Source organism: Apteryx rowi, unplaced genomic scaffold (assembly GCF_003343035.1).
Source record: "Apteryx rowi isolate R43461 unplaced genomic scaffold, aptRow1 scaffold_257, whole genome shotgun sequence".
NCBI lineage: Eukaryota > Metazoa > Chordata > Aves > Apterygiformes > Apterygidae > Apteryx > Apteryx rowi.
The window spans coordinates 1,243,134-1,249,039 of record NW_020448941.1 but is presented as its reverse complement, the minus strand read 5'-3'; positions in this window follow the sequence as shown (position 1 = coordinate 1,249,039).

Below are 5,906 nucleotides of genomic sequence, written 5' to 3'. Positions count from 1 at the left end.
GCCGAGCCGAGCCGAGCCGCGGCCGGCTGCGGGGCTCTGGACCCAGCCGGGGCTCCCGCCTTTGTCTCCCCAAGGTACCGGCTGCCCGCACCGGCTCCACCTGGAAGAGACTCTCCCGGCAGCCGGCTTGGAAATAATGACTCAGGCTGGCGATAACCTCGTCTCGCACACCCACACCGGCTTGGCCTCGGCTGGGGCGGGGAGCGGGCAGGGAAAGGGATGCTGAGAAAAATAAAGTGCAGGCTTGCCTGCCGCCGGAGCTGCTCGCACCGCCCGCGGGGGACGTGGCGCTCCCCGAAGCCCCGGGGCTCCGCTGCCCCGGCCCCCGGCGGCGCAGGGCTCCGGGCAGCACATGCGTGGCCGCTTCTCCCCGGGGCTGCCAGGGGCGACGGGCACCTGCAAAGCGGCGCTTTGGCTACCGGAGTCGCCCCACGCCCCCCTCGCCCCCCTCCGGCCCGGCGCTCCCGGCCGCCCGAGGCCCCGCGGGCAGGACAGAGCCGCGGAGGACAGTGCTCAGCCCGAGCCCCGCGGCTCCCGCGGCGGGAGAGGGGAGCCGGGAGGCAGGCGAGCCCGCAGAAGTGCCGGCCGGCCCTGCTCGAGGGGGCCGGCGCAGTGCAACCCGCCGGCCGCGGGACGCTCCCGGCCGGAGAGGCGCCCGCCGCCCCCGGGGGCCGCATGCGAAGGCCCCAGACAAAAGACCCGGCGCTAAGACTCCTCCTGGCAAAGGCGCAGCCTGCCGAAACTCTTTCAGCAGAGACTTTTCTCCCCCCGCGGGGCTCCGCGCCGAGCCGCGCCAGCGGGGCCGCCCGGCGCGCACGGTCCGGTGCTCCCGCACCGCACCGCGCTGCGGGGAGGGCGAGCGCGGAGGGGACGGTGTGCGGGGGGGGTCGGCGCCAGCCCCCGGGAGAGGTTGGCGGGGGGGGGACGGAAACGGTGATTTAAAGGGACTCCCGCGCAAGGGAGCGACACAGACCTGTGACCGTCCGCCTAGTGAAATCTGATGAGATCTCGGTGCGAAGAGGCGCTGTCAGAGGCTATTTATCTCTCGCCAGAGTGGAGGCTCCGGTTCCCACATCGCCTGTGAGTAACAATGGCAGCGATCAGCAGCTTTTCACGCGCTTCAGTGAATGAATGGATTGCGGAAGATGCCTGCGCTCCGCTCAGATGGCTCGCTGATGCAGCCCTCTCGTCCAGACCCTCTCGCTACTGCCGCTCCGCCGAGAGCGCCGGCCCGCTCGCCCCTACACCCCCGCCCTCCCTTCCCCAATTTTCCATTTTCGAGACTTTGGAACGGAGCCAGAAATGTCAGGAGGGGATGAAACTTGACACAGAGATCTCAACCCAGAGCGATTTCCTCCTCCCCCCCACCCTCCTCCCCCGCCTCAGTCCCAAGCCCCCAAGTTAACTTTAAGATAGTTTGGCCATATTTCAGTTTGAAAAGAAGGGGAAATTGCAGGTCACTGGTGCATGGTCGGGCCGGGTGCGCTTTTTTAATTTAAAACGGTAGACACGGAGGCCTGAAAAGCATCTGCAACTCGTGCACTTTAACCGCTGTTCCCGGCCGCCGCTCGGTTAACCCGTGTGTGCCTCGGCCGCCAGCCTAGTGCCGGCGGGATCCCCGTGCCGGGCTCCGCACCCCGCCGGGAGACTTTGGACCCGTCCGGGCAGCGAGCCCGCGGGCAGAGCCGCCGAGGGAGGCAGCGCTGGGGGCGCTGAGCCTTGCACCAGCCCGACTCCTGCTACCCTTCGCCACCAAAGTTTGGGGCTGCGTTGTACCAGCCGACAGGATGCGGCCCCGGGCGCGGAAGAGCGGCCAAGCGGCAAGCAGCCCGTTTTGGGAGGGGGGGTGCGCAAGCCCGCTCCTGCCCCCGGCGCTCCCCGCTCCAGCGGTTTCCGCCCGGCCCCGTGTGCCGGGGAGGGGGGGCTCCCCGGACCCCCACCCCGCGGGGCCGCGCCGTCGGGGGCCGCGCCGGTGCACGGCAGCGGGAGGGGTGCTCGGCGCTGCCGGCTCAGCCAGGCCCCCTCGGCGGGCACGGCGGTGCCGGGACACCCCGGGCAGCTCCCGTCGCCGGCTGGCCGGGCCGATAAGGGCGGGCGATGGGGGCAGGGGAGCGGGGACGAAGCCAGGGTGCGGGAGGGACGGAGAGCTCCTGAAGCGAGGAGCGCAGACAGCGGAGCCCGTGCTAACTCCGAGGAGGATGCCTCAGCACTTTCTCTATTATGCATTTCCAGCACAAGGAAAGCTAATTCCTCCGCTGAGGGCCTCAATCAGGCATTTATTTGACACTCATGATGCATGAACGGCTAAACACTAGTCTAAGCGGAGGATCAGCCGCTAGTTTATAGCTCGCGAGTTTTTTGATGCAGGTGAATTATGTTGATCTCTGAATGCCTCGTATTCCTGGGGGGGGGGGGGAGAGAGAGGGCGGGGGGAGAGGGAGAAGGGAGAAAAAAAAGAGAGAAAGAAAACGAGAAGGGGGGAAGGCGCGGGAGGGAGCTGAACTTCTTTAGGCTCTAGACTGTTTAGGCTTTAGGCACTCCCGGCAAACTCTCCGGCTGGAAGTTTTGGCTGGCACCCCTCCCCGCCCCCTCGGCCGTCTCTTGACCCCAGGCTCTCCCTCCCGCCCCCGGCCTCCTCGCCCCTCCACGCTTTGTGCTCGCCCGGCTGAGGCCGGCGCGGAGCCGGGCCGGGCCGGGCCGCGGTGCAGCTCGGCGGCGGGGAAACGCTCCCTCGGGGGCGAGAGGCTTAACATGGAGAGGGGAGAGTCACGGAGACAACATGGAGGGGGGAGAAGAGGAGGAGGAGGAGGGGAGAAACCATATGGAGTAGGAGGGAGGGAGGCGACGTGGAGCGAGCGAGCCGGGAGAGCCGGGGAAGGGAGTGCGGAGCCGGGCGCCCGGCGGGGCCCGGGACACGGCGCTGTGCGGGGCGGGGGGCAGCGGCGCCCGCAGCCCCGGCCCGAGCTGCGGAGCGAGGCGCGAGGGTCAGCCAGGCCCGCCGCCCACGCTCCCGAGGCGCCGTGGTTTGCCCCCCATCTCCCCGGCTCTTTCCCCAACACGGCCCTTAATTCCCCCCGTGGAAGATTTTTTTTTTCTTCCCCTCCTCCTGGCCTCTTTCCAACTGTTGTTCCACGACCGAAAAAAATAACAATTAAGTAGGAGTCATGTCTTGTGACTTGCACAATCTCTTCTAACGCCTGAGTTCAATTTTACACAACATTTAATACAAATATTAAAAATCAATATATCAAGGGGGTTGTTAATGAAATGTTACAGTGAGTGTGTGTCACCAGATAGAGTTTCGGTGGGAAACGTGTCTGATTTAGCAAAGCTGAATGCAGTTGTATGCTTAATCCCCCCTGCTAAAAAACAAAAGATAAAGGTGTTCATTAAATCATATCAAATCGAATTAAACTCTATTGGCGGGTCCTTCCAGCAGAACAGGAGTCTGAAAAGCAGGGAACGGAAAATGAATCTCAATGCATCTCTTGACAACGGAACAGGAATCGGAACGCATTAAAAATAAATCAGAGCGCTGCTGTAGGTCACAACACAAGAATTAGACTGTACTAGAATAATGGGACGGGAGACAGAAAGACCGAGACTACCCTGCAGGTACACCCTGTCACTAGAAGGGGAAGCCAGTTTTTTTTAAGCAATAGGTCACGCAATATTTCTAAGAGACAGACAATCTTTGCCCCATCCAGGCTCTCAGCTGCTTCTCCATCGCCTCCTCCCTGGCTCTCAGGACTGCAGCGTGCCCCAGCCGTAGCCACTCGGCATGCTGCCAACCGAGCATTTTGCTAGCTGTTGGCTTTGCCCGTCCCCCCCGCTCTTTGCACCCCTCCCTTTCCTCCGTGAGTAACGCAGTTTCAACCCTGGCCGGTCCCGGCTCCCCCTGCCCGACTGAGATGCTCCCTGTTACCCCGTCTGCAGCTATCCCCCGCGACCCCCTTCAGCCCTAGGATGAGTCCTTCGGAAACGCCCGCCGAGCGACCTGCCAAAGAAGCGGGCAGCTGCCGGGGCGGCGAGGAGGGGAGCGGCGGTGCCGCTGYCAGCCCCGGCGCGGCGCGGCGCTGCCCGGCGCTGCTGTCCCGGGTCACACCCGGCGTTGTCTCTGCGCCCAGCTGCGAGCCGTGCCCCCGGGGCAGGGCGCCCAGGGGGAGGCTCTGCCGCCGTGCAAGCGGGAGATAGTGGCGAGGACAGAGAGCACAGCCCACCCCCAGGGCCCGCGGCGGTGTCACGGGCCTCCCCACGGCCCGCCGTGCGCGCCGTCGCACCGAGGCGCCCGAGGAGCTGCGGGCGGCCCCGCCGCGGTGGCAGCGGGGGCCGGGAGCCGCCCGGCGGCCTGAAAGCCGGGGCAGAGCCGATCCGAGGCCCGCTCCGCCAGGGCGGCGGGGAGCTCCCGGGTCGCCCCCCCGCAGCCCCATCCTCCGCGGGGGCCCGGGCCCGGCCCCGTGGGGCGCGCTCTGTGCGCTGCTGCTCGCCTCCCYCCGGGCCTCCCGCCGGGGCGAGACGGCCCGAGCCGGGGCCTCACTCCGCCGGCGCCGAGGGAAGCCCGGAAACCTGCTTCCCCGCGCCGGGAAACGGCTGCAAGCGTCGGGCTCGCCCGCGGGGGGAGGCGGAGGTTTCCCGGCCTCTCCTCTTGCACTCGTTCAGCTTCCCAAGCCGCCGCCTGGACTTCGCTCTCAGCTCTCCCTGCTCAGACCCACAGAGACCGGCTCGCTTCTCCCTCCGCTCCTGACGGCATGCCGGGCCCGGCTGCCCCCAACCCCTCCGCCCCGAGGGTGGCACGGCTTCTGCAGCCCGGCACGTCGGGGCGTGTTAGAGACGCCCACCCCCGCCGCTCCCAGGAGTGCGCCGCGCTCTGCGGAGGCTTTGCACAGCCCCTTACTCAGGTCTGGGCCGCCTCTTCCCCTGCGTGGGCCTAGGGCAAGGCAGGCAGAGGAAGGCGCTGCAGAGGTCAGGCCACAGCTTGGCACGGGAACTCGGGGTGCTGGCGAGCGGGGAGCGGACCCCCGAGGGTAACGCGGACGCAGGAGCGAGCGCGGGGGCAGGCAGGCAAGCAGCAGCCGGGACTGCTCGGCGCTCAGCCCCGAAACGTGCAGCTCTCGAGAGGCCGCTGTGCCCCCGAGGTGCCGGCAGCAGGGCCGGAACTGCAGAGCCGTTGCTGACCCCGGCCGCGGAGACGGGGCCCCGCTGCTCACGGCCCGAGCGGAAACCCGGCGGCGAAACCTTGAAAACGCTCCAGCAAACGCGGTCGCGGCGCTTTCCCCTCCGGCTGCCCTGCTCGTGGCTCGGCTTTCCCTCCCTGCCGCCCCCCCCCCCGCTCCGGCCCGGCCGTGCTGCGCCGCAGCGGTTAGGCGCTCAGGCGGCGATGCACAAGCGCGGCAAACTCCCCTCCGCCCACTGACAGCCCGCGCCGCGGCGGCGCAGCGCAGCGCGGCACAGCGCGGCGGGCCGAGAGCGCGCAGCCCCGCGGGACCCCGCCGCCCCCCCGGCCGCGCAGCGCGCCTCCGCCCGGCGGCGGGAGCGGGCCGGGGGCCGCCGCCGGGGCCAGGCGCCCCGCTGGACTGCGCGGCCGCCTGTTCGCCCCGCGGGCCGCGCCGCGGGCTCCTCTTGCCGGGAGCGCAACTTGTGCTCCGACCTGAACTCACAGCTCCTCTGTTTGTTTATTTCCCCGGCCGGGGTGGCCGGCTGCCAAGCACGCGGACCTTTCCTATTAAAAACCCATTTTTCTTGCCCTGCGCGGAGCAGCAGTTTGTTCGCTGCGCTCTGTTGTTCCCTTAAACTAAAAGGGATGCAAAGGCTGTTTACGTGCCGGGGGTGCCCGGCGGGGAGGGGTGCTACTCCTTGCTCCCACGGCCCCCTCCGTACTCCCGCCCCGGGGCCAGCGCGATGCGCAC